The 23947-nt window shown below is 48.6% G+C and overlaps 1 protein-coding gene and 1 long non-coding RNA gene across 7 annotated transcripts in view; one reads left to right on the top strand and one right to left on the bottom strand.

Moving 5' to 3' along the window:
• Positions 1-20759, bottom strand: part of LOC117878873 — a 48172-nt gene extending 27413 nt beyond the window's left edge. For 2 of the 3 annotated variants that reach the window (XR_004646115.1, XR_004646117.1), the window contains exon 1: positions 20407-20591. This is a non-coding gene — a long non-coding RNA (uncharacterized LOC117878873). Of the gene's footprint in view, positions 1-20406 lie in introns of all 3 variants that reach the window. The other variant, XR_004646116.1, reaches the window with a different exon arrangement.
• The window catches only part of TMEM171 (transmembrane protein 171), a 31682-nt gene continuing 27100 nt past the window's right edge, over positions 19366-23947 (top strand). Inside the window, exon 1 of one of the 4 annotated variants that reach the window (XM_034773511.1) lies at positions 19366-19428. The gene's annotated coding sequence lies outside the window, so the exon portion shown is untranslated. Of the gene's footprint in view, positions 19429-19927; positions 20086-23947 lie in introns of those variants that run through there. The other 3 variants (XM_034773512.1, XM_034773508.1, XM_034773510.1) reach the window with 3 other exon arrangements.

The following is a 23947-nucleotide window of genomic DNA, read 5'->3' as shown; positions in this document are numbered from 1 at the left end:
TGGATTTCAAGAAGGTAAACTTTAGCAAACTCGGGGAATTGGAAGGTGGGAAGCAAGTCTAAGGGGGAAAATAGGGTGAGAGTTGGTAGTTTTTTGAAGAGATATTATTAAGGGCACAAGAGCAAACTATCCCACTGCATAGGAAAGATAGGAAGTATGAAAAGAAGCCACCCTGACTTAACCAGGAGATCATCAGTGAGCTGAAACTCAAAAAAAAAAAAAAAAGTCCTACAGAGAGTGGAAACTGGGTCAAATTACGAAAGATGAATATAAAAAAACAACACAGAAGTGTTCTTGTCTTTAACACTCAGATGCCCAACTCCCAATGGGGTCTAAAACCCAAATAAATCTGTTTTACCCTGTATAAAGCTTATACAGGGTAAACTCGTAAATTGTTCGCCCTCTATAACACTGATAGAGATATGCACAGCTGTTCCTCCTCCTCTCCCCCCCCCAAGCATTAACACATACTCTGGGTTAATTAATAAGTAAAAGGTGATTTTATTAAATACAGAAAATAGGATTTAAGTGGTTCCAAATAATAGACAGAACAAAGTGAATTACCAAGTGAAATAAAATAAAACACGTAAATCTAAGCCTAATACAGTAATACAATTGAGTACAGATAAGATCCTCACCAGTTCCAGAATGCTCCCTTTTACAGACTAATCTCCTTTTAGCCTGGGTCCAGCAATCACTCACACCCCTTGCAGTCACTGTCCTTTGTTCCAGTTTCTTTCAGGTACCTTTGGGGGTGGACAGGCCCTCTCTTTAGCCAGCTGAAGACAAAATGGAGGGGTCTCCTACGGGTTTAAATAGACTCTCTCTGGTGGATGGAGACGCTCTCCTATGCAAAGTCCAGCTCCAAAATGGGAGTTCTGGAGTCACCTGGGCAAGTCACATGTCCATGCATGACTCTCAGTTTTTACAGGCAGAAGCCATTGCTTCTTGGTATCTTGAATGTCTCCAGGAAAACTTCTTATGTGGATTGGAGCATTCCAATATGCATTGTTCCTTAAGTGCTTCCTGATTGGTCACTTAACTTTGCGAATTCCTTTCTCCAGGAACTGACCAAATGCTCTACTAAGGTTATTTAGAGTAGCAGCCGTGTTAGTCTGTATCTGCAAAACGAACAGGAGTACTTGTGGCACCTTAGAGGCTAACAAATGTATTAGAGCATAAGCTTTCGTGGACTACAGCCCACTTCTTCGGATGCATATAGAGTGGAACATATATTGAGGAGCTATACATACACACACACACACACACACACACACACAGAGAGAGAGAGCATGAACAGGTGGGAGTTGTCTTACCAACTCTGAGAGGCCAATTAAGAGAAAAAAACTTTTGAAGTGATAATCAAGATAGCCCAGTACAGACAGTTTGATAAGAAGTGTGAGAATACTTACAAGGGGAGACAGATTCAATGTTTGTAATGGCTCAGCCATTCCCAGTCCTTGTTCAATCCTGAGTTGATTGTATCTAGTTTGCATATCAATTCCAGCTCAGCAGTCTCTCGTTGGAGTCTCTTTTTGACGTTTTTCTGTTGTAAGATAGCCACCCGCAGGTCTGTCATTGAATGGCCAGACAGGTTAAAGTGTTCTCCCACTGGTTTTTGAGTATTATGATTCCTGATGTCAGATTTGTGTCCATTAATTCTTTTGCGTAGAGACTGTCCAGTTTGGCCAATGTACATGGCAGTGGGGCATTGCTTGCACATGATGGCATATATCACATTGGTAGATGTGCAGGTGAATGAGCCCCTGATGGTATGGCTGATGTGATTAGGTCCTATGATGATGTCTCTTGAATAGATATGTGGACAGAGTTGGCATCGGGCTTTGTTACAAGGATAGGTTCCTGGGTCAGTGGTTTTGTTCAGTGATGTGTGGTTGCTGGTGAGTATTTGCTTTAGGTTGGGGGGTTGTCTAAGCGAGGACAGGTCTGTCTCCCAAGATCTGTGAGAGTAAAGAGATTCTACAAGACTGGAAGAGGGCAAATACCTTCAGGATAGGTTGTAGATCTCTGATGATGTGCCGGAGAAGTTTTAGTTGGGGGCTGAAGGTGACAGCTAGTGGTGTTCTGTTATTTTCTTTGTTGGGCCGGTCTTGTAGGAGGTGACTTCTGGGTACTCGTCTGGCTCTGTCAATCTGTTTTTTCACTTCACCTGCTGAAGCACCAGACAGTCTCTAGGCAAAAGAAACTGTCTGTACTGGGCTATCTTGATTATCACTTCAAAAGTTTTTTTCTCTTACTTAACTGGCCTCTCAGAGTTGGTAAGACAACTCCCACCTGTTCATGCTCTCTCTATGTGTGTGTGTGTGTGTATGTATATATATATATATATATATATATATATATATATATCCTCAATATATGTTCCACTCTATATGCATCCGAAGAAGTGGGCTGTAGTCCACGAAAGCTTATGCTCCAATAAATTTGTTAGTCTCTAAGGTGCCACAAGTACTCCTGTTCTTTTAATAGATTCAGTAGATCATAACCTTTACATAGATATGTTACATGGCATATGTCTCACAGAACATATTCCAGTTATGTCATATGTATTCATAAGCATATTTCCATAAAGCCATATGGGGGCGCCGTCACAGTATCTGAAGCTAAAATAGGCAAAGATCAATTTAAAAATTACAGTAGATTCCTGTTTATCAAGCAGTCCATTACCCAGCTCTTCGTATTAACCAAATAACCAGTGCACACACAGGATAGTTACTAATCCAGAGAATGGGCAAAGAGCTTTCTAGCCCTTATTTTAAGATGCAGAGTTGTTTTTAAACTAGCTGGCTGCTCCCGGAAAAGAATTAAAACATAACTGCCTTTTTTTATTTACAGCACACATGAACCGTTACTCTTTACTAGAAGAATCAGTTTTTAAAAATGCAGAAATTATAATTTTAAATTGCAACAACAGCAATACTATTCTATTTCTGAGTTCCCTCAGTTTATCATTTCTGCATTTTTAAAAACTGGTACTGTACTCTTTACCAGAAGTAGGCTGTAATCCGGCTCATTGCCGCATTATCCAAATTTTCGATTATCTGATCTGGCCCCAATTAGATCAGATAAACAGGATTCTGCTGTACTTAAATAAGTTGGATGTCTTCAAGTCAGCAGGGTCTGATTAAATACATCCTAGAATACTCAAGGAGCTGACTGAGGAGATATCTGAGCCATTAGCTATTTCATCTCTGAAAATTCATGGAAGATGGGAGAGATTCTACAAGACTGGAAGAGGGCAAATATAGTGCCAATCTCTAAATAAGGACAACCTGAGGAATTACAGACCAGTCAGCTTAACTTCAGCACATGAAAAGATAATGGAGCAAATAATCAAGTAATCAATTTGCAAACAGCTAGATGTTAATAAGGTGCTAAGTAACAATCCATATGGGTTTGTAAAGAACAAATCATCTGAAATCAACCTAATAGCTTTCTTTGACAAGGAAACAAGCCCTGTGGATGGGGGGGGGAAGCAGTATATGTGGTATATCTTAACTTTAGTAAGGTTTTTAATACTGTCTCACATGAGTTCCTCATAAACGAACTAGGGAAATGTAGCCTATATGGAGCTGTTATAAGAGGGGTGCATCACTTGTTGGAAAATCATTCCCAAAGCGTAGTTATCCGTGGTTCACAGTCAAACAGGAAGGACCAATTGAGTGGGCCCACAGGGAACGATTCTGGGTCTGTTCAATATCTTCTTCAATGATTTAGATAATGTCATAGTACATTATAAAGTCTGTGGATGATACCAAGCTGGGAGGGGTTGCAAGTGTTAGGGAGGATAGGATTAAAATTCAAAATGATCTAGGCAAACGGGAGAAATGGTCTGAAGTAAATAGGATCACATTCAATAGGGACAAATGCAAAGTATTCCTCTTAGAAAGTAACAATTAGTTGCACATATACAAAATGGGAAATGACTGGCTAGGAAGGAATACTGTGGAAAGGGATCTGGGGATTACAGTGGCTCACAAGCTAAATATGAGTCAACAGTGTAACAATGTTGCAAATCATTGTGGGATATATCAGCAGGATTGTTGTAAGCAAGACACGAAGTAATTTTACCACTCTACTCCATGCTGATTAGGCTTCAGCTGGAGTATTGTGTCCAGTTCTGGGCACCACATTTCAGAGAAGATCTGGACAAACTGGAAAAAGTCTGGAGGAGAGCAACAAAAATGATTAAAGGTCTAGAAAACATAACCTATGAGGAAAGACAGAAAAAATGGTTGTCTGGAGAAGATAAGACTGAGGGAGGACATAACAGTTTTCAAGTACATAAAAAGTTGTTACAAGGAGGAAGGTGAAAAATTGTTCTCCTTAACCTCCGAGAATGGGACAAGAAGCAATAAAGCTTAAATTCTAGCAAGGGAGATTTAGGTTGAACATTAGACAAAGCTTCCTAACTGTCAGGGTAGTTAAGTTCTGGAACAAATTGAGTAGGGAGGTTGTGGAATCTCTGTCCTTGGAGGTGTGATAAATGGGGGGGAGGGCAGCTCCCTTTTATGACCACCCAGCCAGCCAGTTAGTTATAAAGTCCCTCTTCATAGAATATCAGGGTTGGAAGAGACCTCAGGAGGTCATCTAGTCCAACCCCCTGCTCAAAGCAGGACCAATTCCCAATTAAATCATCCCAGCCAGGGTTTTGTCAAGCCTGATCTTAAAAACCTCTAAGGAAGGCGATTCCACCACCTCCCTAGGCAACCCATTCCAGTGCTTCACCACCCTCCTAGTGAAATAGTTTTTCCTAATATCCAACCTAAACCTCCCCCACTGCAACTTGAGACCATTACTCCTTGTTCTGTCATCTGGTACCACTAAGAACAGTCTAGATCCATCCTCTTTGGAACCTCCTTTCAGGTAGTTGAAAGCAGGGCCGGCCTTAGCAAGAGCGAGGCCCGATTCCTGGGGGCAGGGCTTGCCCCCAGGAATCGGGCCCCGCTCGGGCTGGGGTCGCGGGGTTTGGGTCTGGGCCGGAGCCGCCGGGGCCAGGCCGGAGTCGCTCGGGCCGGGCCCGAGCCAGAGCCGCCGGGGCCGGAGGGGCTCGGGCCGGGGCCGCTCGGGCCAGCGCCCCAGGGCCCGAGCCGGGCCGGGGGTGCTCGGCTGGGGCCGGAGCCGTGGGGCCCGAGCTGGGCCGGGGGTGCTCGGCCTGCACTGCTCGGCTGGGGCCAGGGCTGGCGCCCCGGGACCTGAGCCAGAGCCGCCGGGGCCCGAGCTGGCGCCCCGGGGCCCGAGCCGGGGGTGCTCGGCCGGGGCCGGAGCTGTGGGACCGTGCTGGGGGTGCTCAGCCGGAACTGGGGCCGCTGCCCCGGGGCCCGAGCAGAGCCAGAGCCAGAGCCGCTCAGGCCAGGGGTGCTTGGCCGGCGCCAGGGCCGGGCCGGAGCCGTGGGGCCGGGCCGGCGCCCTCGGCTGGGGCTGGGGCCAGTGCCCCAGGGCCCGTGCCGGGCTGGAGCCAGAGCCGCCGGGGCCGCTCGGCCAGGGCCGGACTGGGCCGCGCCACGCCACGCCTCCCAGGAGCCCGCCTCACGCCCCCCCGCCCCAGCTTACCTGTTGCTGCCGCCGCCTGCCCCTTTTCAGACTTCCCGCGAACATCTGATTCACGGGAAGCAGGGGAGGGGGAGGAACAGGGGGTGGAGCATTCAGGGGAGGGGAGGAGGGGGAAGTGAGCTGGGGGGCGGAGTGGACAGCTGCGGGGCCCTCTTAGGCGTGGGGCCCAATTCAGCCGAATCGGCTGAATCGGCCTAAAGCCGGCCCTGGTTGAAAGCAGCTATCACATCCCCCCTCGTTCTTCTCTTCTGCAGACTAAACAATCCCAGTTCCCTCAGCCTCTCGTCATAAGTCATGTGCTCCAGACCCCTAATCATTTTTTGTTACCCTCCGCTGGGCTCTTTCCAATTTTTCCAAATCCTTCTTGTAGTGTGGGGCCCAAAACTGGACACAGTACTCCAGATAAGGCCTCACCAATGTCAAATAGAGGGGAATGATCACATCCTTCGATCTGCTGGCAATGCCCCTACTTATACAGCCCAAAATGCTGTTAGCCTTCTTGGCAACAAGGGCACACTGTTGACTCATATCCAGCTTCTCATCCACTATAACCCCTAGATCCTTTTCTGCAGAACTGTTGCCTAGCCTTTTGGTCCCTAGTCTGTAGCACTGGGTGGGATTCTTCCATCCTAAGTGCAGGACTCTGTACTTGTCCTTGTTGAAATTCATCAGATTGCTTTTGGCCCAATCCTCTAATTTGTCTAGGTCCCTCTGTATCCTATCCCTACCCTCCAGCATATCTACCACTCCTCCCAGTTTAGTGTCATCTGCAAACTTGCTGATGGTGCAATCCACGCCATCCTCCAGCTCATTAATGAAGATACTGAACAAAACTGGTCCCAGGACAGCTGTTCTCTGCTTGCTTTACCTGCAAAGAGTTAAAAAGTCCTGACCAAAAGAGCCAATGGGAAGGCTAGAACTTTTTAAAATGGGAGAAAAGCTTTCCCTTTGTCTCTCTGGCCTGAAGAGATGGGGCAGCTGGAATGCTGTGTAAAGTTTGGACCAGGTATGAAAAATCATCGTCCATACCTAGAAGGATTCATTGGGACAGGGAATGTTTAGATCGACATGATTAGGTTTATTTCTTTCATTTTCTGTAAGGCTTGTTGACTTATCTGTGCTAACCCCAGATGCTTTTGTTTTGCTTGTAACTTTTAAGTTGAACCTCAAGAGAGCTATCTTGATGCTTAGTTTTTGTAATTTTTTTTTTTAAAAGATCTAGCAAAAAGCCTAAGTTCTTCTTCGAGTGCTTGCTCATATCGATTCCAGTTAGGTGTGTGTCCGCCGCGTGCACGGTCATCGGAAGATTTTTACCTTCGCAACACTCGGTGGGTCAGCTGAGGTGCCCCCTGGAGAGGCACCCTTATGGTGCCGGATATATGCCCCTGCCAACCCAGCGCCCCCTCCGTTCTTTCTGACTGCCCGTGACGGTCGTTGGAACTGTGGAGCGCGGCATAGCTGATCTCCACCTCCCTAGCTCTTTACTCATTGTACTGTAGATAGTTTAGTGTAGTTTTAATAGTTTTAACAGTTACAGTGTAATTAATAGTAAGTTTTGTAGATAGTGTAGATAGTACTTGGAGGAAACGGGGTTTATCCCCTTCCCTCCTCCCCGGTACCAGGGCCGATGCCTAGGTCTCCGGGTTTCAAGCCTTGCTTAGCCTGTCTCAAGCCGATGCCTACAGGAGACCCCCGCGACTCCTGCTTGAAGTGCCTGGGGGAATCTCATCAACCAGATAAGTGCCGCATTTGTAAGGCTTTCAAGCCTCGGACAAAAAAAAAAAAAAAAAAAAAAAACAGTTCCTAATGGAAGCGGCACTTAGCCCGGTGTCCTCGGCACCGTGCGCAGACCAGATGCCGTCCGTCCAAAGTGCGCCTCTTGCACCGGAACGACCCAGCACCAGCAAAGACTCTTGGCACCAGCTGTCTCCAGCACCAGTACAGACAGGACATCACTCACTGTCTCTGCGGCCCAAGAAGCAGCACAAACCACCTGCTGCTCCTGTGCAGTTGCAGGCGCCGCCTGTGCCCCCACTGGAGCAACGGCCTGCACCAGACCGCCCCGCGAAGGCTCCAACTCCAGCACCGTCGATTCCGGCGCTGCAAGCACCGTTGAGTCCGGTGCACACAAGCTCCCCGGTGCACACCGTGGTTGAGCTCAGCCTGCCATCCACTCCGGAGACCTTCTCCACCACTCGCGACTTGATCATGCTGACTGGACCGTCTCACCTTCTGGCACCGCCAGTGCGGACTGTTCCATCCATAGGGAAGCCCGCCTTCATGCGAGACAGCTCAGCACCGATCTCGGTCCCAGTCCAGGTCGCGGTCCTGATTCCGCCGATGGTCCCGGTCTCGGCACCGCTCGCAGTCCCGGCACCGATCCCCATCTCGGCACTAGTCGTACTCGCGGCGCCGCTCCGCCTCATGAAGGTCTCCCTCCTAGTATGATCGGTACCGATCCAGCTCCCGCCACTGGTCCCGGCACCGATCGTCTCACAGCTGATCCCGGCACCGTCCGGGCCGTAGGTCCTTGTCAAGATCTAGATCGGCCTCCCAGCACCGTTATGACAGTCAGTCCCGATCCCGATTGCAGTACCACTCAAGACCCTGGCACTGGTCTCCAGCTCCCAGGCGCGGGACGGTGCATTGCAGCACATGCGTTCAGCACTGCCTTGGCCTTCACGACCAAATTCGACGCTGTCCCAAGCGGGGAGTGGCTACCACGTCCAGGGCCAAGACGCGGATGGTGCTAGCCAGGGGCAAGATGAAGGACAGGATCCTGACCAGGGACCCCCGCAATGGTCCTTCTGGACTCCTTGGGCATACCACCAAGCCAAAGGTGTCCCCTCAGGTGCTTCTCACTCTGCCCATTCGTAGCATCAGGTGCCTGAGGCTACTGTGAGCCGCCCTCCCCCGATAGCCTCGGAGGGGGCTGTCCTGCCATCAGATCAGGCCCATGCCCCTAGCATGGTGGACCTAGGGCAACCGGACCCTCTTCAAACAGACCTTCCTCAGGATCCGCTAGTCCCAGTGGTGTCGTCCTCATCCTCGCCTAACGAGGCCATGGCGAGCATGTCCTCCTCTGGCCCCACTGCCTATAGATCTTTGTGCACACCAGGAATTACTACGTGGGGTGGCACAGAACATGAACCTCCAGGTGGAGGTGGTGGAAGTTGAGGATCCGGTGGTGGACATTTTATTGGCCGATGCCCCCACACGTGTAGCCTTACCTTTTATTCGGACCATCCAGGCGAATGCCAATACGATCTGGCAGTCCCCAGCGTCTATTCCTCCCACGGCCAGAGGGGTGGAGAGGAAATACATGGTGCCCTCTAAGGACTATGAATATTTGTATGTTCACCCCCAACCTTGCTCCCTTGTTGTACGAGGGGGAGAGAGACACTGCCAGCAAGCGCCCGCCCCTAAGTCCAAGGATGCTAGGTGCCTGGATTTATTCGGGCGCAAGATTTATTCAACGGGTGGACTACAGCTTAGGGTAGCTAACCTGGAACTCGATGGGGAAGTTCAAGGAGTTGGTTCCCCAGGAGTCCAGGGAGGAGTTTGGGGCCTTGCTAGAAGAGGGCAAGAAAGTGGCAAGGACATCCCTGCAGGCGTCTTTAGACGCGGCGGACTTGCCTGGACCTGCGCGAACTCAACAAATTAATGATAAAGTTGAAGTTCCGCATGGTTTCCCTGGGGACCATTATCCCTTCCCTGGATCCTGGAGACTGGTACGCCGCCCTCGACATGAAGGACGCGTACTTCCACATAGCAGTTTACCCGCCGCACAGGCAATTCCTTTGCTTTTTGGTCAACTAGCAGCATTTCCAATTTACCGTTCTTCCTTCGGCCTATCCGCAGCACCAAGGGTCTTCACAAAGTGTATGGCTGTTGTAGCGGCCTTGCTCCGCTGACATCGGATCCTGTACCTCGACGACTGGCTCATTCGCGGTCGTTCCGAACTACAGGTGCAGTCTCATGTTCAGTTCGTCATGAGCTTGTTCAGGCAACTGGACCTGCTGCTCAACACCGAAAAGTCCACTTTGGAGCCAACCCAAAGAACAGACTTCATTGGGGCGATCCTGGACTCTAATCTCGCCAGGGCGTGCCTACCGCAGGTCCGCTTCTAGTCCACGATGACCATTATTCACGGCCTCCAAAACTTCCCGACTTTGACAGCACGCGCGTGCCTCGGTCTTCTGGGCCACATGGCCTTGTGCGCCTTCGTGACCAGACATGCCAGACTACGCCTCCGTCCACTTCAGATCTGGCTCTCGTCAGTGTACTGTCCAGGCCAAGACAGTTTGGACACAGTACTCATGGTGCTGACGGAGATCTTATTGTCTCTGGGTTGGTGGCAAAACCCCAGCTTTGTTTGTGCGGGAATGCCATTCCATGCCCCACAGCCCTCTCTAGTCCTGACCACGGACGTGTCATCTCTGGGCTGGGGCGCTCACCTCGTGGACCTTTGCACATGAGGTCTTTGGTCTGCACAAGAAATAAGCCTGCACATCAACGTCAGGGAACTGAGAGCAGTACACCTGGCATGTCAAGTATTGCGCAAACACCTTCAGGGCTGTTGTGTCACAATCTTCACAGACAACACAACGGCCATGTTTTACGTCAACAAGCAAGGCGGAGTGCGGTCATCCCTCCTCTGTCAGGAAGCCATACACCTCTGGGAATTTTGCATAGCCCACTCAATCGACCTAGTGGCATCATTTCTCCCAGGAGTCCAGAACACCTTGGCAGATCGCCTCAGTAGGTCCTTCCTGGCTCACGAGTAGTTAATACGTCCGGACGTTATCCATTCTGTTTTCTGGAAGTGGGGATTTCCCCACATAGACCTTTTTGCCTGTCGCGAGAATCTGAAGTGCCAGGTGTTCTGCTCTCTCCAGGGACGCTCCCCGGGCTCCCTGTCGGACGCCTTCTTGATACCATGGAAAGACCACCTGCTCTATGCCTTCCTCCGTTCCCGTTGGTCCAAAAGGTCCTTCTCAAGTTACGCAGAGACAAGGCCCGCTTAATCTTGATCGCTCCAGCGTGGCCCAGACAGCATTGGTACACCACACTTCTCAATCTGTGGGTGACCAAACCAATTCCTCTACCATTGTGGCTGGATCTGATCACTCAAGAACACGGCAGGTTATGTCATCCGGACCTGCAGACCCTCCATCTCACAGCATGGATGCTGCATAGCTAACTCAATCTGAGCTGCATTGCTCCAGTTCAGTGCAGCAAGTACTCTTGGGTAGCAGAAAGCCCTCCACTAGGTCCACATACCTGGCCTAATGGAAGCGCTTCTCCTGCTGGTGTGCCCTGAGCAATACTGTCCCTCTGGAGGTGCCAGTACCTACCATCCTAGAGTATCTCTGGTCCCTGAAACAGCAAGGCCTAGCTTTCTCATTCATCAGAGTACACCTAGCAGCGATTTCAGCCTTCCACCCTGGCGAAAACGGGTGCTCAGTTTTCTCCAATCCCATGGTCAGCAGGTTCAAGGGTTTGGAACGTCTGTACCCGCAAATTCATCATCTGGCCCCTATGTGGGACCTCAATCTGTTCCTATCTAGACTCATGGGTGCCCCCTTTGAGCCAATGGCCACCCGCTCGCTTCTGTACCTTTCCTGGAAAACAGCTTTCCTCATTGCTATCACATCGGCGAGACGAGTGTCGGAACTTTGGGCCCTCACATCGGACCCGCCGTATACGGTGTTCCATAAGGACAAGATACAGCTGCGACCACACCCCACCTTCCTCCCTAAGGGGGTATCTGCCTTCCACGTCAACCAAGACATCTTCCTCCCGGTCTTTCCGAATCCACATGCTTCGCGATGAGAGCAACAGCTACGTTCCCTAGATGTTTGTAGGGCTCTCATCTTTTACATCGAACGAACAAAACCTTTTAGGAAGATGTCCCAGTTGTTCGTAGCGGTGGCAGACCGGATGAAGGGCCTCCCGGTCTCCTCACAGTGAATCTCGTCTTGGATTACATCATGCATCCGTGCATGCTATAACTTGGCTGGTGTCCCAACTACCCACTTCACTGCCCATTCTATCGGGCTCAAGCTTCATCTTCTACCTTTCTGGCTCATGTGCCCATACAAGAGATCTGTAGGGCAGCAACTTGGTCATCCGTGCATACCTTCGCTTCCCACTATGCAATAGTGCAGCAGTCCAGGGATGATGCGGCATTTGGTTCAGCGGTCCTTCACTCCGCGACATCTCACTCCAACCCCACCACTTAGGTAAGGCTTGGGAGTCACCTAATTGGAATCAGTATGAGCAAGCACTCAAAGAAGAAAAGACGGTTATTCACCTTTAACTGTTGTTCTTCGAGATGTGTTGCTCATATCCATTCCAAACCCACCCTCCTTCCCCACTGTCGGAGTAGCCAGCAAGAAGGAACTGAGGGGGTGCTGGGTCGGCAGGGGCATATATCCGGCGCCATAAGGGCGCCACTCCAGGGGGCGCCTCAGCTGACCCACCGAGTGTTGCTAGGGTAAAAATCTTCCGACGATCGTGCACTCGGCGCACGCACACCTAATTGGAATGGATACGAGCAACACATCTCGAAGAATAACAGTTACAAAGGTGAGTAACTATCTTTTCCAGATGTATTTCCTTTTTGGGGGGAGGTTAATAAAATATACCTTTTTTTAAGAACAGGATTGGATTTTTGGTGTCCTAAGAGGTTTCTGCACATGTTGTTTAATTAGCTGGGGGCAACAGCTAATTTCCCTTCCCTCCCCCAGTTTCTCAGCTCTTCCCCAGAGGGGGTCTGTGAAAGGGCTTGAGGGTACCCCACAGGAAGGAATTCCCAAGTGAGCCTTCCTGGGTCCCAAGGGGTTTTTTTGCATTTGGGTGATGGCAGCATCTACCCATCCAAGGTCAGAGAGGAACTGTCAGAGAGAAACTGTGACCTTGGGAGTTTAATACCAGCCTGGAGTGGCCAGTATTAATTTTTAAAATCCTTGCGGGCCCCCCACCTTCTGCACTCAAAGTGCCAGAATGGGGAATCAGCCTTAACAGGAGGTTTTTAATAACAGGTTAGTCAAACACCAGTCAGGGATGATCTAGATATTACTTAGTCCTGCCTTGAGTGCCGGGGATTGGACTAGATGACCTATTGAGGTCCCTTCCAGTCCCACACTTCTGATTCTCTAACCTCACTCTTAAGTTCTTACCCAGGGTGGTCTGAACTTTCATCTGAATCAATCTACATGCCTTCTAGTGTTCTTCCCCACACCTTATTTGACTTCTGGAGAAACCACACTTCACATGCCGGATGTCTTGAGAGCACTCTCCTACTATCTCCAAAGTACAAAGCCTTTCCACAAGTCATTTAGGCTATTTGTAATGTTTGGAGACAAGTCTAAAAGGCAGGCTATTTCAATCCAAAGACTCTTGAAATGGGTATCAGATTGCATTAAGCTAGTCTATAAACTAAATAAATTAGATCCACCTTCTCATATTAAAGAATGCTCTAGTAGGGCCCAAGGAACATTTCTGTATCAGAAAATGTGCAGGGGAGCAGTTTAGAACTCAGTGCATATTTTTATTCAGCACTCCTCGCTGGTTGTAGCTACAAGGGTAAACAGTGAGGTGGCAAAATTTGAAGATGATACAAAATTACTAAAGATAAGACCCAGGCAGACTGTGAAGAGCTACAAAAGGATCTCTCAAAACTGGGTGACTGGGCAACAAAATGGCAGATGAAATTTAATGTTGATAAATGCAAAGTGATGCACATTGGAAAGCATAATCCCAACTATACATATAAAATGATGGGGTCTAAATTAGCTGTTACCACTCAAGAAAAAGATCTTGGAGTCATTGTGGATAGTTCTCTGAAAATATCCAGTCAATGTGCAGCGGCAGTCAAAAAAGCTAACAGAATGCTGGGAATAATTAAGAAAGGGATAGCTAATAAGACAGAAAATAACATGTTACCTCTATATGAACCTCTGGTACACCCATATCTTGAATACTGTGTGCAGATGTGGTCACCACATCTCAAAAAGATATATTGGAATTGGAAAAGGGCAACAAAAATCATTAGGAGTATGGAATGGCTTCCATATGAGGAGAGATTAATAAGACTGAGACTTTTCAGCTTGGAAAAGAGACGGCTAAGGGGAGATACAATTGAGGTCTATAAAATCATGACTGGTGTAGAGAAAGATAAGGAAATGTTGTTTACTACTTCTCATAACACGAACTAGGAGTCACCCAATGAAATTAACAGTCAGCAGGTTTAAAACAAATAAAGTATTTCTTCACACAGTGCACAGTCAACTTGTGGAACTCCTTGTCAGAGGATGTTATGAAGGCCAAGACCATAACAGGGTTCAAAAAAAGCACTAGATAAATTCATGGAGGATAGGTCCATCAATGACTATTAGCCAGGATGGGCAGGAATGGTGACCCTAGCCTGTTTGCCAGAAGCTGGGAATGAGTGACAGAGGATGGATCACTTGATGATTACCTGTTCGGTTCATTCTCTCTGGGGCACCTGGCACTGGCCACTGTCAGAAGAAAGGATACTGGAATAGATGGACCTTTGGTCGGACCCAGTAGGGCCATTCTTAAGTTCTGAAACCCAGTTTGGGAGGCAGACCTATCCTGTCTTTATTTAAATAGAGCTCCTAACAGCCACTTCCTTAGGGAGAGAACAGCTGCTAACCAATCTGTTAGGGCTTGTCTACGTTACAAAATTAAGTCGACTTAAGTCAACGTACAGCCGTTGCAGCAATTAAAGCAGTGATTCACATCCACACTTGCTCCTTCTGTCAGTGGTGCACATCCTCACCAGGAGCACTTCCACCAACTGAAGTGGGATACTGACAGCTAGAGCCCAGCAGCCCCGGTGGGGCTCACATCTGTCCCCTATCACTGACAGCTGCCCCAGTGCTGACAACTGCTAACGACAGCCAGATGTGGGCTCATAGCTGGGCCCCCTCTGCCCCGGTGCTGACAACCTGCCCTATTCAGCCAGGTGCGGGGTTCATAGCTGGAGGTAAAAGTGGAGTTATGTCAGCGAAGCGGGGGACTTACTTTGGCAGAAGCAGCATTCTAGTGTAGACACTGACATAATTAGGTTGACTTAAATGGTCTTGCGTCAACCTAACTCTGATCCCCCTGGACCCCACACCAAGCAGCCTGCACTCAGACTGCCCCACACAGAACCATCTCACCGACACCTAGATTCTCCCCCACCCCCCTCCACACTTGGATTCTCTCAGGTTGAGCCTGCCCACTCACACCTGGTGTGCCTGGCATGGAGGGGCATGGCACCGGGGCGTTTCTTGGGTAGTCCCAGCCCATGCACTGTTTCAGGCTTGGGTGCAGCCTCAATGCTGAGTCTGTGTACAGGGGGGCTGCAGGGCAGCCATTGGCCTCTGCTCCCCACTGCCATGCTGGAGCCTCCACATTTATTTATTGACCAAATAAAATTTGCAGAATTTTAAAATATTGTGTGCAGAATTTTTTTTGGCGCAAAATATTTAATTTTTTTGGTACAGAATTCCCTCAGGAGTAATGAATATCACACAGAGTGCTCTGCATTCTGCACTGACCAATAATTGAATTCGTATCCATTTTGAGGTCCTTGAGTTCCTCTTGAAAGCCTTGAAAGAGTTAGGGTCATGTTGAGTCAGGAAATGTCTGTCTCCTTGCTCCCCAGTCTACTTGCTCCCTCAGCAGGGAAACTTCATCTGACCAAGTCCAGACTTCAACTTGTGATTGCCAGGACCCAGAGTGATCTACATGAAAGGCCTTCAATTATGGAACGAAATTCTGCAGCAAACCAGATGTAATATAGGTGTATAGGAGTACTGGTAAAAGGCTGATCATTTCCTGGTCCCATTCACATGACAGCTCAGGGTTGCAAAAGGCTTTACCACTGTCACATGGCAAGGCTCCAATAAAGCTGTTTACATCATCATCATCATCTGCCAGGAATCTGTTTGCTCGCTCTTCTGGTGGAATTTATTGTCAGAGAAGAGGTGGTCACGTATTACTTCCTTCAGGGCATGAACATTTAGGATGTTTTGAAGAAGGAGAGAGCCTCGTTGGTTTTGTTTAAATATTTTCAGTTTCTCCCACAGGACTGACTTTTAAGGGTGGCTGTGGAATATAGCCTTGGTGCAAATGTACAGTATCCCTGTGAACTTGGTTTGTTGCCAGCCACTATATTTGCAATCCAACATTCTCTCCTACTTGCACTGTGGGCAATGGTTTCACATTCCTGTTATAAAAAGAACAGGAGTACTTGTGGCACCTTAGAGACTAACAGATTTATTAGAGCATAAGCTTTCGTGGACTACAGCCCACTTCTTCAGTTGCTGTAGTCCACGAAAGCTTATGCTCTAATAAATCTGTTAGTCTCTAAGGTGCCACAAGTACTCCTGTTCTTTTTGCGGATACAGACTAACACAGCTGCTACTCTGATTCCTGTTGTAGTATTTCTTCTGTTCCAACTTCCTGGCACATAGCTCATTTGTAACTACTTCAGGGTTAATTATGTTTGGTTCAAACAGATTGGTGAATGTTGACACTGAAGTTTTTATCCTGCTCATGAATCTCTGAATTGGTTAGTCTAGTGAAGTATATTTTGATATTCTAGCATTACCAAGTATAGATCTGCAATTTACAGTATGTTGCTACAGTTTTACTTGATGTTTTCTGCACCAGTTCTATTTCAAAGAAATTTGAGTAGTAGCCTACTATTAAAAGAAAGTTTCCAATTTAATTCAGAAAGATTTGCTCCAACCTTTGATTGAGGATCTCAAGTGGTTTCAGACTTTTCTTTTGAATCCTGTTTTCCTAACTGTATTGCAGATTTCACACTTTGGATAGGTTTTCTTTGATGGCAGCATTCATATCAGGCCAGAATAGAACTGTTGCACTTTCTAACACCCATACAGGCACTATGGATTATTCTTAGCATTTCTAAATTCCATGGTGTGTGGTATTATGATATCATGAACTTTGTACAGAATCTCACCATATGCAGTAATTGTACCATTATAGCCCTAGTACATGTTTACGGTTGGAAACATTAGGGCTTTTTCTATTGACCATCAATCTAGAATTGCTTTATCAAGCTGATTGGGTCATTTTGCATTTCTTGTCTGAACTTCTGAAATTTTGTTTGAGAAATGGGTGGTGAATAACATCCTGGGATTGGGGCTGTCTCTTTTTATGTTTATACAATGCCTAGCACAGTGGCACCCTGGTCTCTACGTACTATCACAATACAAATAATTTCAAACTTCTCTTTCAACAGGACTTTGTTCTCACTATTTATAAGCACTCTTGTATTTCTAAGAAGCTCCTTTCCAAGCCTGTATCTCACAGTTAATGAGTATCTCTGTAGCTTCATAATTTTATTTTAAGTCTAAGAATTGCTTTGCAGGGCGGTTTCTGCAAATATTGAATTGATGTTCATTAAGTAAACACTGGTCAGTCTGTGCACTGAATGAGGTAGGGTGAATATGTATGGGAACATGTAATTAAATACGCTATAGAATGATGTATATGCACAAGAGGACTGAATTATGGTTGCACAGACAACTTGTCCCAGTCCTATCTCTTTTCCCACCCCGGCTCCTTGTCCCAGTCCCATTCTCCTCATCTAGCCATCCCAGTCTCCACCCCTGGGGCTTCTCATCCCAGTTGGAATCTCCCCTTGGGGTTCTCTGTCCCATTCTTCTTGCCCAACCATTCCTAGTTCCCTCCACCTCCCTGTTTTCCACAAGCTCCTTGCCCAGACAGTCCCATCCCCCCCTTCCAGTTCTTCATCAGACATCTTCCCACAACTGGCCTTCAGTTGCCCCCACCCACAATTCCCTGTCCTAAGTGACTCCTAATACCAGTCTCTCTCCGCAGACTCCTAATCTAATCAGTCCCCCCCTCCACACACACACACACACCCCTTTCCTGGCTCCTTGTCACAATCTCTTCACCCAGCCAGTGCCAGTTCCCATCCCATACCCCGGTTCCTCTCTTTCCTCTAATCCCACTGATTCCCAGTCCTAGTCTCCTTGATGAGTCAGCCCCAGTCTCCACACCAAGCTCTTCATCCAATCTCAGTCTCTCCTTCACCTACTGGCTCCCACTCCCCCTATAACCCTTCCCAGCTGCTAGTCTTCTTACCCACTCACTCTCAGTCCCCTCCCCCACTTCCTTTCTTGGTTCCCAGTCCTCTTACCCAGTCACTCCCAGTGTCCCTTCACTTGGCTCCCAGTCCCAATCTTCTCACAAGCTCTGTTTCTCACTTCCTCACCCCGGTCGGTCCAGCTCTTGTCCCCACTGTATTGGGATCAAGAAGCTTCCTCTTCTACATTGCCTAGACCCAGAGGCAGAAAGAGCACAGCAGAAAGTCTCCCTGTTCTCATTTCCAGTGCCTGGATCCAAACCCAACACAGCTCAGAGATGCAATTGCAGGGAGAGTTCTGTTTCACCTTGGCTGAAACATGCTTAGCGAAGACAGAATCTTCAAAGATTTTAGCTGTTAAGTTCTAGCAAGTGTCTGATCATGTACAAACTGCAATTTCTCAAAGGCTTATGAACTGGCCAAATTTGGAAGATTATCATAGGCATGTCACTGACACAAAGGCCACCCCCCCAGCAAAACTCCAAGTCCCTGCTCCAAAGCATGGTGGCTCTAAAGCGTTTCCAGACAAAGGTCACCAGCATTTTTTAACATGAACAAAATAGATTTAGGCTTGGCAGGATTTGATATAAATTAGTAGATGTCTGTAAACATCCATTTTTCAGCCAACATTCCAAAATCTTTCAACAAAAAAAATCTCCATCAGTAACAGCCCCTATACCTTAAACCTACAGGGACTGAGTGTCACTGCAGCATCAGAGAGCCCTCTGCAGCCCTTCTGGCAAGAGAGAGAGGCAGCAGGACCATGACAGTAGAGCTGCAGAGGGCTTCCTGCGCACCTGTGGGGCCAATGACACTGGATCCCTGCAGGTGCAAGGAAGGCTATGGTCCTGGCCAGGTAGACAGAAGATCCCTGGGCTAGAACTGCAAGGAGTGAAACTAGTTCTTGGCTGTGGGGGAGGCCACCCTGCTGCTGAATGGCTCCTGATTGGGGACAGGCTCATCCTTCTCATTGCAGAAGTTTCTGTTCTGCCAGGATGTCCTTCCTACACCTTGTGCTAGCAAGGATCGAGTGCCACCAGCCCTTTGGCACCTGATCCTTGCTAGCACAAGGTGTAGGAAGGACATCCAGGGCTGGGCAGAGAGCCCTGCAGCACCATTGTCAGCACTGCCCTATCCCTAATCCCAACCCTATCCCACTTAGTTTCCCACACCTGTGAAGTTAAAAATTTATTTTAATCATCAAAATTGCAAAAAAAAAAAAAAAGAACTAAAGTCTGCTAAACCTAAATATATTTTTCCCTAGCCTCACTCTTGGAAATGGCTGAATACCCCTTTTAGCTTTCAAAAAAAAAAAAAAAAATCCACAACTCAGCCTGAAGCCAACACCTGGCCTGGAAACACTTCAGCCCACATGGTCAAAGTCTGGCACAATTATAAGGAACTGAAACCAGGGTCTTATAATGAGAAGGGTGGGGTACAATAGTAGGTTATGCTACTCCTCCTGCTGATAATAGATTACTCTCTAGCCATTTTCAGGCACTTTTGTATTTTTCTCCTAGCTGTCTTTAAAATACCCCTGTGTGTTTGCTCCTCAGTTACGCAGCTGGGAAATCTCCCATCTTCCCTGACTAGAAATAGTTTGCTTAGAAGTGTGTTCTAACCAGTTTTAGGGAGTGCAACCAGGAAGAGCTCTTCAGCTCAGCCTCCCCTTCCCTTCAGACAATCACGGAGAACAGGTACTTTGGCTTTAGGCTGTAAAGCACTGCGCAGATTAGGCAAACAGGCCGGTCTGGGTTTACTGGTTGGTCCTAACCCAGCGCAGGGAGTTGGACTTGACGACTTATCCAGGTCCCTTCCAGCTGTACTGCCCTGTGTGTATTATTAACTCACTCCCATGGGAGTGTCCATACTCTTGCCCTGCCGTTGCGGGGTGGGGCTCTCGGTCCGGCTCTACGTTGCACCTGTGGGGTGGGTGTAGGGAATCTGCCCCCGGGAATTTCGGGTCCCTGCATGCCGGCCTGTGGCTAGGCTAGTCACTGCGCTGGCGCCGCCACGACCCCTGTGACCTGGCCGCCCTGCCTCTGCCCCTCCCGCCCTGGGAGCCGCTGGGCCCGGCCCGTTTGCGCTTCCCCTACGCCCCGCGGCTGCCGCCTCTCTCGGGCTGCGAGGAGACGCGGGGCGGGGGTTGGCGCCCGGGCACAGCACGCTGCGCTCAAGGTCGCAGAAGGTGCCAGCCAGAGCCGGCCCAGGCACGTCAGCGCCGCCTGGCCCCGAGCCCGCAGCCAGCGCCGCCCATCGCTCCCTGGGCGCTGCCTCAGTTGCTTAAATAGCGGCTCCCGCCGCCGGGCCGGCCAGCATGAGCCCGGCGCGCTGCCACACCGCCGTCTCCGCAGGTAAGAGCCGCCGCCCCCCGCGGGCTGTGCCAGGGCCGGGAAGCGGGCGGATCACACAACCCCAGAGCAGCGGGAGCCCCGGGATCCGGCGCTGCCGAGACTGGGGGCGGCTGGAGCCGGCGGGGATGGGTGAATTAGAAACGGCGGGGAGCAGGGTCCGTTCCCCCCGAGGGAGGGGCTCAGCCTGAGCAAACCTTCCCCCTCCCCCGGCTGCACTGGGGGTGGGGACAGGCTGAGTGTCTCCTTTCTACGCCGCCTTTTCCAACCAAGTTCTGCTCCTTCGGGGCCCTGCGCTTGGGGCTTGTCTCCATCGGGTTTTACCTGGCGTCAGTGAAGCGGCGTTAGCAGGTTGGGAAGGGCTGTGTAGCCCCCGTGCAACCTGCCTTCTACGCTGTGTGCGGAGCTTTGCGGGTTAGCCTAGGCCGACGTTTCTCAAATGCAGCAACCCCAGCAGCCTGCTTCCACCAGGGGCTTTTCCTGCGGCGGATTGGGCGGGGCAAAGCAGCGGCCCCTCCCCTGGGGCCGCTAGCAGGGGTTGGGCCCTGCCCCCCTCAGGAGCCACAAACCCTGGAGGCAGCAGGGCTTGGGCTTGCACTCAGGTGTAGCAGGCATTGGGCTCTGGCCCAGGCTCATCATTTGGCCCCTGGGCATGCAGCGGGCTCCTGCTATGGGCTCTGACCACAGGGCTTCCGGGCTCTGACTGTGGGACTTCTGGTTCTGTCCTTGGGCTTTGACTGTGGGGCTTCAGGCTCCATCTCTGGGCTTCAACCACATGGCAGTGGGCTCCAGCTGCATGGTTTTGGTCTCTGGCCATGGGATCCAGCCCCAGTCTCCCATTGCCCCTGGCCCCCACTGGGTCCTCCAGCCCCAGGTTTCAGCCACAGGCCCCAATGTTCATTTTTCTGGGAGGGGGGTGCTCTTCCACCTCGAGAGAAAAGGGCAAATATAGTGCCCATCTATAAAAAGGGAAATAAAAACAACCCAGGTAACTACAGACCAGTTAGTTTAACTTCTGTGCCAGGGAAGATAATGGAGCAAGTAATTAAGGAAATCATCTGCAAACACTTGGAAGGTGGTAAGGTGATAGGGAACAGCCAGCACGGATTTGTGAAGAACAAATCATGTCAAACCAATCTGATAGCTTTCTTTGATAGGATAACGAGCCTTGTGGATAAGGGTGAAGCGGTGGATGTGGTATACCTAGACTTTAGTAAGGCATTTGATACGGTCTCGCATGATATTCTTATCGATAAACTAGGCAAATACAAATTAGATGGGGCTACTATAAGGTGGGTGCATAACTGGCTGGATAACCGTACTCAGAGAGTTGTTATTAATGGTTCCCAATCCTGCTGGAAAGGCGTAACGAGTGGGGTTCCGCAGGGGTCTGTTTTGGGACCGGCTCTGTTCAATATCTTCATCAACGACTTAGATATTGGCATAGAAAGTACGCTTATTAAGTTTGCGGATGATACCAAACTGGGAGGGATTGCAACTACTTTGGAGGACAGGGTCATAATTCAAAATGATCTGGACAAATTGGAGAAATGGGCTGAGGTAAACAGGATGAAGTTTAACAAAGACAAATGCAAAGTGCTCCACTTAGGAAGGAAAAATCAATTTCACACATACAGAATGGGAAAAGACTGTCTAGGAAGGAGTACGGCAGAAAGGGATCTAGGGGTTATAGTGGACCACAAGCTAAATATGAGTCAACAGTGTGATGCTGTTGCAAAAAAAGCAAACATGATTCTGGGATGCATTAACAGGTGTGTTGTGAGCAAGACACGAGAAGTCATTCTTCCGCTCTACTCTGCTCTGGTTAGGCCTCAGCTGGAGTATTGTGTCCAGTTCTGCGCGCCGCATTTTAAAAAAGATGTCGAGAAATTGGAAAGGGTCCAAAGAAGAGCAACAAGAATGATTAAAGGTCTTGAGAACATGACCTATGAAGGAAGGCTGAAAGAACTGGGTTTGTTTAGTTTGGAAAAGAGAAGACTGAGAGGGGACATGATAGCAGTTTTCAGGTATCTAAAAGGGTGTCATAAGGAGGAGGGAGAGAACTTGTTCACCTTAGCCTCTAAGGATAGAACCAGAAACAATGGGTTTAAACTGCAGCAAGGGAGGTCTAGGTTGGACATTAGGAAAAAGTTCCTAACTGTCAGGGTGGTTAAACACTGGAATAAATTGCCTAGGGAGGTTGTGGAATCTCCGTCTCTGGAGATATTTAAGAGTAGGTTAGATAAATGTCTATCAGGGATGGTCTAGACAGTATTTGGTCCTGCCATGCGGGCAGGGGACTGGACTCGATGACCTCTCGAGGTCCCTTCCAGTCCTATAATCTATGAATCTATGAATCTATGAGGCTCAGCCCCCACTCTGCCCCTTCCCTTAAGGCCCCACCTCTTCCTGTCCCCTTCTGCCCCTCCCCCCCAGCAGCTCCTGCCCTCTGCCGAACAGCTGATCAGCAAGTGGCTGGTGGGTGCTGAGCACCCACTATTTTTTTTCTGTAGGTGCTCCAGCCCTGGAGCACCCATGGAGTTGGCACCTATGGTTTCAGCTGCACGCTCCATTCCCCAGCTGCATCGTGGTAGGCACCTGGCTCCAGCCATTGGGCTTCAGGCTCTGGCACCCAGCTGTGTGATGGTGGGAGCCAGCCCCAGGCTACCCCTTGATGTCCCCATTGCTCCTGGCCCATGCTGCATCCTCCAGCCCCCATGCCTGACTGTCTGGCTATAGGGTTCCGGTCCCCGGGCTCCCCCCCATCACTTGCCCCCGTGGGCTTCCCCAGTGCCAGAAGGGACCATTATGATCGTCTAGTCCAGGGGTTCTCAAACTGGGGGGTGGGACCCCTCAGGGGGTTGCGAGGTTATTACATGGGGGGTCATGAGCTGTCAGCCTCCACCCCAAACCCCGCTTTGCCTCCAGCATTTATAATGGTGTTAAATATATAAAAAAGTATTTTTTAATTTATAAGGCAGGGGGATTGCACTCAGATGCTTGCTATGTGAAAGGGGTCACCAGTACAAAAGTTTGAGAACCACTGATCTAGTCTGACCTTCTGTATAACGCAAGCCATAGAACTTCCCCAGAATAATTCCTAGAACATATATCTCAGAAAAGCATCCAATCTTGATTTTCAAATTGTCAGTGAAGGCAAATCCATCACAATATTTGCCAAATTGTTTCAATGGTCTGAATTTCCCTAGCTTCAACTTCCAGCCATTGGATTGTTACGCCTTTCTCTGCTAGATTGAAAAGGCCATTATTAAATATTTGAACTGATTGGTTTTGGTCATCATGTAATTCAAGATTTTAGAACTAGAGGATTTCATCTTCTCACACCTTTCCTCCTTTTTTTTTTTTCTTTTCAACTCCCAATTGGTTTCTTAACTTTGAATGAACTTGTCATTGAATTGAACTACTTGAATAAACTGAGATAAATAAAATGTTCCCTCTGCTCCTGCAAAAGAGATTACTGCTGTAAAAATGCAATTTAACACTTTTAACAAATTCTGGTTCCAGGTGCTTAGCTAGTAAACCGGATCAGTTGTTTGTAGGGCTGTCAAGTGATTTAAAAAAATTAATCTTGCCATTAAAAAAAATAGAATACCATTTATTTAAATATTTTTGGATGTTTTCTACATTTTCAAATATATTGGTTTCAATTACAACACAAAATATAAAGTGTACAGTGCTCACTTTATATTTATTTTTGATTACAAGTGTTTGCACTGTCAAAAGACAAAAGAAATAGTATTTTGCAATTCACCTAATACAAGTACTGTAGTGCAATATCTCATAAAAGTTGAACTTACAAATATAGAATTATGTACAAAATAACTGCATTCAAAAATAGAACAAT

The sequence above is a fragment of the Trachemys scripta genome, chromosome 6 (assembly GCF_013100865.1).
Source record: "Trachemys scripta elegans isolate TJP31775 chromosome 6, CAS_Tse_1.0, whole genome shotgun sequence".
NCBI lineage: Eukaryota > Metazoa > Chordata > Testudines > Emydidae > Trachemys > Trachemys scripta.
This window is presented reverse-complemented; position numbering and strand designations above follow the sequence as displayed.